The sequence below is a fragment of the Haliotis cracherodii genome, unplaced genomic scaffold, assembly GCF_022045235.1.
Source record: "Haliotis cracherodii isolate W230 unplaced genomic scaffold, xgHalCrac1.p SCAF_1, whole genome shotgun sequence".
Lineage (NCBI taxonomy): Eukaryota > Metazoa > Mollusca > Gastropoda > Lepetellida > Haliotidae > Haliotis > Haliotis cracherodii.
Genome location: NW_027266264.1, coordinates 60,834,439 through 60,847,434, shown reverse-complemented (window position 1 = coordinate 60,847,434; position 12,996 = coordinate 60,834,439). Strand labels below are relative to the sequence as shown.

The 12,996-nt window shown below is 39.5% G+C and overlaps 1 pseudogene; it reads left to right on the top strand.

Moving 5' to 3' along the window:
- Nucleotides 1–2,577: 2,577 nt before the first annotated feature.
- Nucleotides 2,578–11,722, top strand: LOC139456552 (cytochrome P450 3A11-like; annotated as a pseudogene).
- Nucleotides 11,723–12,996: the final 1,274 nt, after the last annotated feature.

Below are 12,996 nucleotides of genomic sequence, written 5' to 3'. Positions count from 1 at the left end.
GGGATGGTGTTTGGGTGTGGTGTAGGGAGGAGTGGTTTAGATGCAGGTGTAGCAAATTTTCGTGTTTGGATTTTAGCCGTGTCTATGTTTATGTTTTTGTTGGCCTGCTGGGTGAGTGTGTGTCTGTATGGGCATTGGTTTGAGAGTGAAGTGTGTTGGGTGGATTTGCAGTGGATGCACCAGGGTGTGCATGTGCCTGGGCAGTCTGTTTGTGCGCATTTTTTACATTTAGTTTTACGGTATGTGCATTGGGAGGCAGTGTGGTTGTATTTGAGGCACTTTGTACATTGCTTAACCTGCTTTATATAGGGTTTGACTTCTAAGTTGGTGTGGGCTCCGAAGGATATGTGTTTGGGGGCTTCAGGGAATTTAGCGGTCTTTTTGAAGTTGATTATGACAATGGAGGTTGGGACCGTTTTTCCGTTTCTAGTTGAGGTTATTCTACGCGTGCTGGTGATTAGGGGTTGAGGGTTTTGGTCTTGGTTTATGTTAGCTTCTAGAGAGTATAATTGTAAGTCCTCAGTTGTTTCCCTTGGGTTAACCCTAATTACGCCTCGTGTATATTGTTGCCAATTAGGTGTTTGTTTGATTACTGTGACGTGGAATATTTGAGTTATTTTATTTGCTGCGTTGTAAGATTCTCGGTTAGGGAAGATTATCTGGTATCCTTTGTTGGCTTTTTTAATATTGTTGTAATTTATTTTTTCTCTTTTAAACCAAAGTCCTATTTTATCTGCCGAAAGTTCTAGTGAGAGAGTGGTGCCTGAGCCTGCTGAGAAGAAGTAGAGGGCGGAGGTGGTGAAGCAGAAGCAGTTCAAGCCCTCAGTCAACAGAGACCAAGGATACCTCATCCCAGTGAATCGATAAAACAAAAGAACACTCCAGCTGTCATCTAATTAAACCCATCCGCTCTGTATATTTGAACTCCGTCATCGACAGTTGGCTTCTTTCTGTTGTTACTATGTCAATGAATCATGACCCTTTGTTGTTGTTGTTAATCCCTTCATGCATACCCTAATTTTGTGTCTGTTAAGCCTTATTAGATTTACATCAGCCCCCACTGTGCTGTCTCTCTTCTTGCTTGACGACGGTATAAAGATCTATACCGGAACGTCGCTTTATCATAAAATATCGCCACGATATGGCTGAAACATAGCCTGTGAAGAGAAGATGCTTTCCACTTTTTTTCTATCTTGTCCACGCTATGCCAAGTTTAGAATTGATAAATACTTTTTCGTTAACCAGCTCAGCATACATACTATATTCCACGGCAATGAAAATTCATCTCCCTCAGACAAACAACACATTATAAAATCAGTTCACAATTACATCATTGAAACAAACCGCTTTACGTAAGTTATGTGTCAACTTATGAATATAAAATGCATTTGGTATCTTGCTTTCCATTTTATTTCATTTTGTGTTACTCATTAATGTCTGCTCTATAGACTTCATTACAATCTACATGTATGATGTACAATATTAGGAGAAGCATTAAAATAGGCCTTTTTGGCCTGTTTCCTAATCCTTTTTCCATTTTGTAACGTTATGTAATGTAAAATCTGAACATTAATGGAAATAAAATACTGTTTTAATCAAATATAGCCTGTGTGACGCTAAATGTTAACTAACACACTCATCTTAAAATAAAGAAGTTGTCATCCATACAATATCTTGTCTTTCTAAATACTTACCAACTTCTAACAATGCCAATCTAACAATGTGTAAAATGGCCAGGCAAATAAGTTTAGAAATTTGCTAGACGAGTTTGGTGGGTATGTTCTTATGGCACAAACACTTCGAAAAAAATATTAAAAAATTATTTTCTTTCTTTTCTACCCATTGTAACATTTATGATTTGATATAATTAATGTTACTTTGCTAATGATGATTACCTTGTCTATAACGGCCTGCAACAGAGTGTGTTGACTCCACCCCTGTCCCCATAAAGATATATTAACATCGGCCAAAAATTACATTTATAATGGTATAGATAAATTAAAATCTTTCATTTGCTGAAAGACAGAGACGAAACATCGTATGGTCGTAATCATAATTTCACCGTCTGTATACTTATTATCATCTTATTGAAAATACCGAAAAAACAATTATTAATTTAAAAATTTGATTATTTGTGTTGCCGCACGCACACTGACATAAACCGGACATTACTGACGTCACGTGATTACATTGAACCACATATACACACGAAAATAGAATTTAAATCAAACTTATTGCTGCATTGGATTAAGGATAATTACTCACTGAACGGACAATACTAAAATGTGACAATTCAACCAGGAACTGCCCATTTTGATGGTGTTATAGTTCGTTTAAAACGTATTTGTCCATTAACGTAAGGATGCAGGCAATTAGATGAACCAGTCGGTCAGTTTACGGTGCCGCTCATCACAGAGTTGATTAGAAATGTAACACCTTTTGCCCTACCTACATATCCTCGTGCTTTGACTATAAAAGTTCCAGGCAAAACTATATGATGTTATATTTCGCGATCTGTTTCAATCGGAACTTACTTGTGTCATGTCAGTCACAATTAATATTCATTGTAACGTTGCCATGAAATTTGAGGTTATTGAAGTGGCACTGAAACGTTCCAAATGTATCCGTCGTCTGCGCTTCCGATACCCCCGGACAGAACACCCGACATTAAAGTATCACTCTCTGCGTCTTTATTATCATTTCTTCTGAAAACCATGTGATGTGAAAAACAATACTGATGATGTGCATAGACAGGTACCAACGTTCTGTGACAGATCGCAGATCACGCGACGGGGAAAGTTTGAACCGCCGCCATATTCTGGCGAAGGAAATCTGATCGTTAGTATGGGGAAAAGTTGTTGATAAATTACCACGATACGCGTAACAATAAGAGCTATGGAAAAGGCGAAACGTATAGGTGAACTCTGTGTGAAATGGAGAATAATCTTGAATGCGACGTTACACCTCATTTCACCTCATCTTACCTCGCCTCATTTAAGAGGGTCTTGGTGCTCCGATGTTACAAACCTGTTGAACCCAGTTGTCTCCAACTCAGATGTGTCGATTCCCCTGTTCCGGCAAGCTGTTTTTACTGCATGTATCCCCAGTTAAACCCGTATGTAGTCGGACTCGACTTTACTTGTATAATTATGATAATATATAGATTTACAAATTGGCAACCGTTTATGTAAATGTTTCTGATTTAATTTCAATGTTTGGTAAATATTTAGCTTAAACCCATGATAAGATGTTCATAGCACATAATGCCTCTGAGTGTGTATGGTAATGCTGATGCTTTTTAAAGGAAACACGGGAGTCATCCTGAAAGCAAGTTAGCCAGTTTTGTCAGCTGTTTAATGTTCTGTTTGTTTCACCAGGTATGGTAAGAGGAGAAAGCGCTTGTTGAAGGATGCTTGTATCCCTGGACGAAAACCAAATCTTATTTTTGGGGCCATTCTAGATTTCGTCTGGAGGGTAAATATCGGAAACGTACTCTCTCCCCTCAGGTCCGCTACTTTGAAATAAGATCTCCTATTTCTGCAATTTCAACCCTAGGTTCTCTCTCCCTCAAGTATTTTTCTTAGAATAACATCACCAGTTACCTCGGTGTTAACCTAGACCCTCTCTCCCCTCAGGTCCGTTCTTTTTAAATAACATCACCAGTTACCTCCTCGGTGTTAACCTAGGCCCTCTCTCCCCTCAAGTCCGTTCTTTTTAATTAACATCACCAGTTATCTCGGTGTTAACCTAGGCCCTCTCTCCCCTCAAGTCCGTTCTTTTTAGATAACATCACCAGTTACCTCCTCGGTGTTAACCTAGGCCCTCTCTCCCCTCAAGTCCGTTCTTTTTAAATAACATCGATATCACCAGTTACCTCCTCGGTGTTAACCTAGGCCCTCTCTCCCCTCAAGTCCCTTCCTTTTCAATAACATCACCAGTTACCTAAAATGTTATCCTTGGCCCTCTTTCCCCGCAGGTCCGCTACTTTGAAATAAGATCTCCTATTTCTGCAATTTTACCCCTAGGTTCTCTCTACCTCAAGTGTTTGTCTTTGAAGAACATCTCCAGTTACCTCGGTGTTAACGTAGGTCCTCTCTGCCCCCAAGTCCGTTCTTTTTAATTAACATCACCAGTTACCTCGGTGTTAACCTAGGCCCTCTCTCCCGTCAAGTCAGTTTCTTTTAATATACAAAACATCTCCAGTTACACTAATGTTCACTTAGGCCCTCTCTCAACTCAAGTCCTTTCTTTTTAAATAACACCACCAGTCACCGCGGTGTTAAACCTATAATTTACGTTCAGTCCTGGTAGATACAACGCCCTGTTCATCATAACGTAGATAAAAAGCCATGTACAGTTGTTCAGGGTCCGATGTCAGTACATTAATAAAATAATAGTTTAAATGGATGTCGCGCTGCTCTGTCGGCACATCCGATGACTGTCATGACTAAATATTTCTGTTCATATTTTTCAGAGAATGGTTCGGCGGAATCCCTTTGATAAATGTCTTTGACCCTGACATTTTGAAGGAGGTTTTGATAAAAGATTTTGACACTTTCACAGACCGTATGGTATGCTTTTTAAGAAGTATGTGTACCACGTTACGTCATTGAACATGTTTTTGTTGCAGTGGTCAGCATGACAGTAGCTGGTTAAGATTCACAGGTTAGAGGTATACCTATTGCTTACCACGTGCATCCGCATGATCATGTCGTAATGTGTATTTAGAGTTCCTGTCGTTGCTGTGACGGTCTCCCCTGGGGCTGCGATCTCGGTAACGGTTCTGGTTCTCGGTGTGGTCGCTGTATCTGACCGTGAATCGTTGCTCATAATATCAGACGGGATTGCCTGTCAATATTCGAGTATACACAGGGCGTCGTCATTTAGATAGAATTTTACTAATTCCTGTTTGTTGTTTAACGACACACTCAGAAATATTTGGCGGTCTGTAAATAATCGAGCCTCCACCACATAATCCAGTGGTTGACGTCATGAGCATCGATCCACGTAATTAGGATACGATGACATGCATCAACCAAGTCAGCGAGCCTGACCACCTGATCCTCTCAGTCGATCGCCTCTTACAACATGCATAGTAGCCCTTTACGTCAAACATGTTACTGAAGACCTACTAAGTAAGGCGTAATTTAAAAACAACATCCGATTTTTTAGGGGTTTATAGATCTCGACGACAACCCACTCAGCACCAATCTGTTCAGCGCGAAATCAGACACCTGGCAGCAAATCCGGAAGATCGCCAGTCCCACCTTTAGCGCTGGCAAACTCAGGAAGGTATCTCTTGCATTTTCTTGGCTTTACTGTTAACAGTAGCTGAAATAGATGAAAACAATGGAATAAATGATTGTTTCTGTCATTGATAGGCAAATTGATGGACAAATTGTAAATAAAGAAGTTACTATCCAAATCATTAATACATATTTGGGTTGACGAGCAAGCGTGGGTGATGAATTACATGCTTATAAAAGTATATAAGTACCCATAGATAAGCTGAACATGGACAAAATCAATATTGAGAGAGCTTTACTGAATATATGTGTTCTGTATTTTACAGATGTGCAGGGGAATAAATCTTTGTGCCCAAAAACTTACAAGGAACTTTGTTCGTGCTGCTGAAAGCGGAGAAGAAGTTGATTTGAAACAGTAAGTTGTATATATTGTGTTTGTTTGTTGTTTGTTCTTTAACGCCGAACCACGCTACACTGAATGTGATAGCTGTCTTGAAATAGTTGAGTCTGGACCAGAAGACCCAGTAATTGACACTATAAGCATCGATCTACGCAGTTGGGATACGATGACATGTATCAACCAAGAAAGCGAGCCTGACCGCCAGGTCCAGTTACTCACCTCTTACGAAAAGTATGGGTTGCTGAAGATCAATTCTAACCCAGGTCTTCACGGGGCAGACAAACATGGCTCGCTGAAGATCAGTTCTAACCGTCACATTCGCGGGGCTTAAAACGTAATAAATCATATAAGGATTTGTAAGTATGAAAGCAGCAAACCATATACAAAAGTGCGTGGTAGCTGTAGCCGAATGCATACATTGAGGGCTCCAAACAGTGTTTGCTTTATTGGAAAGTTAATATTAATGTAAGCAAAGTTCGATATAATCTCACTTCCATTATAGTGTTGCCTCCCTTGGGCACGCCAGAAACATTTCATTGTGGGCTCGAATCCCTGTTCGCCCCGAGTTTATTTCTAGGTTTGACAACACCACATAATATACGCAGATTACCTGAAGTATGCCTACTTGACGTTCAAACATGAGATGAATAGTGACAAACGTAAGCTAAGAACTTACAAGACAACACTGTAATGATCGCTGCGAGGGCTCCCTTCTATCTATAATTCCCCATGACACAACAAATTGTGGATTAATTGCTTAATTAGATATTCAGACAACAATGTACGCTTTATCAACTTCAAGTTGAATGTTATTTGTGAGACTTTGCCATGTTCTGTAATAAAGTGAAATATTATTTCAGATACTTCGGAGCATTCAGCATGGACGCCATTGGCAACACTGGATTCGGGATTGACATCGATTCACAAAACGACTTTGACAACAACTTTGTTAGAGAAACCAGGAGAGTGTTTGATAATGCGTTTTTTGGAAACCCATTCGTATTCCTGATAAGTAAGTTTTGTTAATACACCGTACGTATACATGTATTAACTTATTCATTTCGATACACCGTGAACGTCAGGAATAGAATTGGTCTTCATCAACCATGCTTGTCGTAAGAGGCGACTAACGGGATCTTGTGGTCAGACTCGCACTTGGTTGATGTTTGTAATCGTATCCTAATTTCGTGGATCGATGCTCATGATGTCAGTCACTGGATTGTCTGAACAAGACTAGAATATTGATGAATGCAGAGCTAAACAAAAATACCTCACAACAAACACAAAACAACCCCACACCAACATGTTTTGCTTCATAATTAAACTAACCTCCCCTTTCGAAACTTAGCTAACAGAAGACATCTGACATACAGGAGAAAGCAAGCTAACATAGCACGCCGGGTAGTTTGTATGCACGGAATTCTCTCGTTAATTTTCTTTGCGATTAAACTCCGGGAAGAAAGTGTCTGAAAGAAATTTGCGCCCAGGAGCATCATCTAGTAAATATGTTAATTGATATAAAGATAGTTTTCATTTATCACTTTGATTTTTTTTACTGCATTGTTAACAAACTTACATATGACCTTCTTTCAGTCTTGTTCCCTGAACTCAGGGCCCTGGCGAAGTGGCTGGGATTAGGAGCTTTCCCAAGGTCCACCACCGGAGATGATAAAACAGAGGAAAAATGAAGCAAAGGAGGACAGAGAGGTGAGCTTTTAACATCTGATGAAAGGCTTTGGAGGCATTGAGTGAGTGAGTTTGGCTTTACGCCGCTTGTCAAGCAACTGCTGGTGACATCTGAAATGGGCTTTTGAAATGTGGGGAATCGTACCCGGAGTGAATTGTGTTGTTATTTTGGTACAGCCACCTGTAATTAATCTGGTCTTGTCCAGAATTACCAGAGTTTCAGGTACTGTCCACTTGGTCAATGGCTCCTGAGAATGGTCCCTTGGTACACCTAACAGGTTTGGTGACACTCTGTAAGCACAATCCAGACAAATGCTGTATTGGTAACCATCACCTATTAATATATCCTAACCATGACCTAATTAATATATCCTAACCATGACCTAATTAATATGCCAAAGCCATGACCTAATAACACTGCAAACACGAAAACGTCGGTTTTTTCTGTATATGGACGGAAAAACGACGTTATTTGGACGCTTTCAAACCATCGTTTTTCCGTCCAAATAACGTCGTTATTTGACATCGGAATTTACTGGGAGAGAACGATATCATCAAGCTCCTCCCTTTCTTGATTGGCATTGTCAATCAAGCAACAGCTTCTACCGGTATTCCTCGGTATTCCTACTTCTCACGATTTCATTGGTCAGTTCTCGCGTGTTAGATTACAGGCCCGAGTTTGACGCTGTACTCGAAGCGCTTAGCGGAAGTACTGAAATCAATCGTTCTGCGCATGCGGATTGCTTAATGCCTTGTCCAAATTTTCCGTTCTGTGCATGCGCGATTTCGCGTATTGTTTCCACTATATGTCACCACTATTTGACAGTGGTTCATAAACACAGTCTCGTGATGAGTTTGGAATCGTACAATGTCGCTTTAATTTATGGCACGTACTTGATCGGCGCGTATTTCCCATCAACAAATACAATGATAACGGTAATAATTTTAGTCAAAATAATTAGGAAAGCGCAAGGCTCAGGAGCGTCTGAGTATAGGAAAAGGATTTATACTTTCGTCAAATACGCAAAAGAATATCAACCGGCTTTTAAAACTTATTTTTGTAGAAGGTGATCTTGGTGTTTATTGCCAGATAGTATATGCATATACATTTTCCCGATATTGCTTATTTTAATGTTTATTAATAGGTTTAAGGTTCGTCCGCCTAATTGACGGGATTCCACTTTCTCATTTGTACATGACACTTAAACAGTGTTCTGTTACTGTAAACAGATTAGTTTCAAATTCAAAACTGGTGATATCTATTCAGAATAATGCTTAGTCTCTAAAACTGTATAGTTTTGAAAGAAACAAGTAACTCCATTTAAATTGAAGAGGAGCCCCCAGTTATATTGGATATTCCGAGATGAACCTACTCTATGGATATCTAAGCTGCCACCCAAACCGACCCAAACGGGACCCGAAAGCTTTTTGTATGCTATATAGTCACATGGAAGTGCACTAGAATTATACATTGTATTCCGGACGATTGCGTTCTTTCATTTACTTTTAAATGTTGCCTATACACTAATCTGGACGTACTACTCATTGTTATATTTATGTCATCCTATTATATATATATACATTTATATCAGATATACATTAACGCATGTTACCATTCTAAAGTCATACTCTCATATAACCTTATATTGTTCATAGTATCAAAGTTTATTCAACAACATCAAGAACAGCAATTTAAACTACTGAAACACCCAAACACAAGGTTGTTATCACGCGCTGGTGCAGACGTGATGCATCGTAAAAAACTGTATCGTGATGTCTTCAGCAATACAATTTCTTGAAAAAAATAATACTACGAGATAGTAAGGCTCACCTGTGGAACATAGACAATATCGCTAATACAGATATCACGTGTTTGAATGTTAATACTAAAGACAACACTCATTATTTTTGCAGTGACGATATAACACTTATACACGTTTATTGGTGACTTTCATCAGTTTTGCTATTAATTTTAATAACTTTGTTTTCACATATAGAAATAGCAATACCCGACTAGCCTGTCATATATATATTTCTGGGGCAGTTTTGAATCTTGTACTGACTTACTCTGGTGTTCCTGAGGGGAGGTTATTGGCTTGGGTGTTATACCCCGTTTTTCTGGTAATCGTATTATTACTTCATTTTTATCTAATGACACCCTGTTCTCTGGATCACGGCTCCGTGACTATCCATAACAATTAGGATGAACATTCAGATCAAGTACACGAATGAGTTTGTTTTGACGCCACAGTCAATCAAAGACCAATGCTGTGCGGTTTGATTACACACTTCTACCAGGTCGAACATCGTGGATCTTTTTCTACCTTAAGAGAATCATAGTTCATATGCTAATCCATCTATTGTTGTTAAATCCATCATCTATCCCCCCGTTCTCCCCCCCCCCCCCCCAACACACACACACACACACGCGCGCACGCTCGCACGCACGCACACACACAACGGACCTAAATAACCTGGACAGGAAATACTGCTGATAGCTTCTGGTCAACACCGCCGCGAGCGCTACCACAGTATGTTCGTCCAACTCTGCAGGGGGCATTCTCAGTAGCTTCAAATGCGATGAAATGTGCGTGTCAAGGACAGCTGATGTCCGATGCTGAAGAACCGTGTTCACAGCTGACCGACTTGGTATTTTTCTGCACTGACAGAAACTGGATATACTGACACACAGCTGTTATAGATATTTAAATAACCCCTGATCAAATAGATTCCCTTCGTTAATCTCTGTGTGCAGTACCGTATATACCTGTGATAACGATACCGGTGGCGATGCTGATGCTGATGGTGGTGGTGATGATAATGATGGTGACGGCGATGGTGATGATGATGATGATGATGATGATGATGATGGTGATGATATGCTGATGTCCTTGCATTTTACAGTGGTGATAAATATTATCTGTGATTGCAAACTTTAACATTTGAAAAATGAAAACACATTAGGTTGATCATATGATCAAGGCCGCTTGCGTTGCCTAGTGGTAAAAGCGTTCGCTCCTCGTGCCGAAAGTCCAGGTTCGATTCTCTGCATATCATAGGCACAAGGTGGGAATCCCCCGCCGTGATATTGCTGTAGTATTGCTAAGGCGGCGTAAAATCCGACTCACATAAACTCTCATAAATCACTGTGCCATTGCTAACCAAGGTTTTGCAGATGGCACCGGAGTATGTCAAGATTCAACTCTCGGTTGGTCTTCTTCCGTTTTATCTCACTAGGTGGCGCTACTGGCCTCGCTAGTTCGTTCATTCATCCACAGGGCTGTGTACATGAATGGCGGCACTTTCTTAAAGTGGTTGTCAAGTAGGAGTTTATGTCATGGGAAGTTCACCTCAACCGATTCCAGCAGTCCTGCTTTTATCTGATCCATTGACCTAAGTTTGTGGCTCTGTGACAACACGTACAAAAGAAAGTCTTTGTACAGGAGATGCATATCACAGGCTTTTACGGATTGTGAACCGGCCTCGCGATATCTAATCCGCTGTCCTCGCATAGATATTAACATATCTTCGAGATCTGTCTGAATGAATGGCGTGACAACATTCAAGAAGTACGTCAACGGTTATGTGAAATATTAGAATGATTCCACCACAGAAGCCAAATCGTAAAGTTGTTTGATTCTTCGGAAGCACTCACTCACTCACTCACTCACAATGTATCAATCTATCAATCTATCAATCAAACAATCAATCAAAATGGAAATCGAGTGACGGATGCTTGACTCATTGTAAGTCTTTGTAGCCATTGTATCGTTGCTAGTGGTACCAGTTACCGGTTTGGGCTAGACGAAGCATTGACGAAGCAAAGAGGTTAATCAGACGTCTCCTTGAGGGAGACTGGTATCACACCTGTGATCCCTGGCGATAAGAAATATGACATTGCGTACCAGGCCAGCAGTTAGACGTATCAACGTATAATCGTAAATTCTCCTCGGCGTAATATATATCTTACATGTGTACGTAAACAGGATGTGTTTGGTAACTTGAGTAGGAAGCACAAGTGCACGAAGGGATAGTATTTCAGATGACAAATGAAAGGAGACGGAAAGATTGTGACCCAAATTTAGTGACCGGTGGCCGTGTCGCACACACGAATTTTTATTAAAAGTATCCTCGAGAGTCAGTAAGAAACTAGAAATAACTGCCTTTGTTCTGTATATCTCAGCAAGTTTCAGCTTTCGCCTCTTCCTTTGTTGAATGAGGTTTCACATTTGTAAAATGATATCTGTTATCTCTCTGTACAATCAACTTAACTGCACCCCCTGCAGTTTTCCCGTCCCATATTGCCAAGCAGGTGACCCACAAGGACGAATACGGCCCTCCCTCAGTCGAGACTCATGAGTTATACTGTGCCTACCACAATAAGTTGTGAAAACGTAGCCTTGCTGTGGCCAAACATTTTGTAACAATTTGGCAAACTTTGATATGTAAACAGCACATATAATTCAGTTTTATTTCATCTTAACATATCATTTGAATCCCACTTGACCTTTGAAAATCCGGTTAAGAATAGATTTACAGCAACCCATGCTTGCCGTTATAGGCGACTATGCTTGTCGTAAGAGGCGACTAAAGGGATCGGGTGGTCAGGCTCGCTGACTTGGTTGATGCATGTCATCGTATCTCATTTGCGTGGATCGGTGGTCGTGATATCAATCACTGAATCCAGACTCGATTTACAGAGAACCGTCATATAACTGGAATATTGCTACGTGCGGCGTTACACAAAGAACAACAAAACGGAAAAAACGGATCCTACTTTTTTTGTGGATACCATAACAATAAATCAAACCAATAGATCGTTTGAGCTAGCTAAATATAAAAAAATAGTCGATAGTCATATTTCCCTCTGTTGGTCCCACGTGAAATATTCGTCATGAATACTGTAAATCATGAAATTAACGCAATAATAAGTCAGCACATTAATGCGAGTATTGAAGAACCCTGGCCTCAAATGCGACATGACATTTATGAGAGTAGCCTTGCAAAAATCACTGTAGTCTCACAATTTAATAATGTAGTATTGGCTGATAGATGTTCGACCGAATAATATCATTTGTTCAATCAACTGTTCATCTAATTTCCATAAATGTATGTTACATTGATAATATGTTCATGGGTTTCTTCTCTGAACGTATAGTGTTGAGGACTACTTCAGTTGAGGATAAGTAACATAAATAATGATGATATTATTTTGATATTATTGTCATTATTATTCCTTCAGATCATTAAAAAGAGTTATTATGTTTCACATTAAACATAGAGAAAGAAGTATGGATATTGAGGAGATTATTTTTTAGCATCGACATTATTAACATAATTCTTAGATATTATGTTTTGTTTATTGTCTAATGCCGCACTCAGCAACTTAAGGATATTACAACATACATTTAGGTTCAGTTGTATTATTAAATTTGTTTTATTTTGCAAATGTTACAGAGATCTGATAAAGTAATATAAAAATGTATAGTTGCTATTCTTAAAAGTAAGCATATGTTAGATTTATCAACCGGAAATATTGCACACCAAAGGATATATATCATGACACTATTCTATGTCGAAGTCAACTATATTTGTGTTTGCTATTGCTACATGATTTGTTATGACTCGGATACGTCATGATAAAGCAATGAGAAATTGACATTT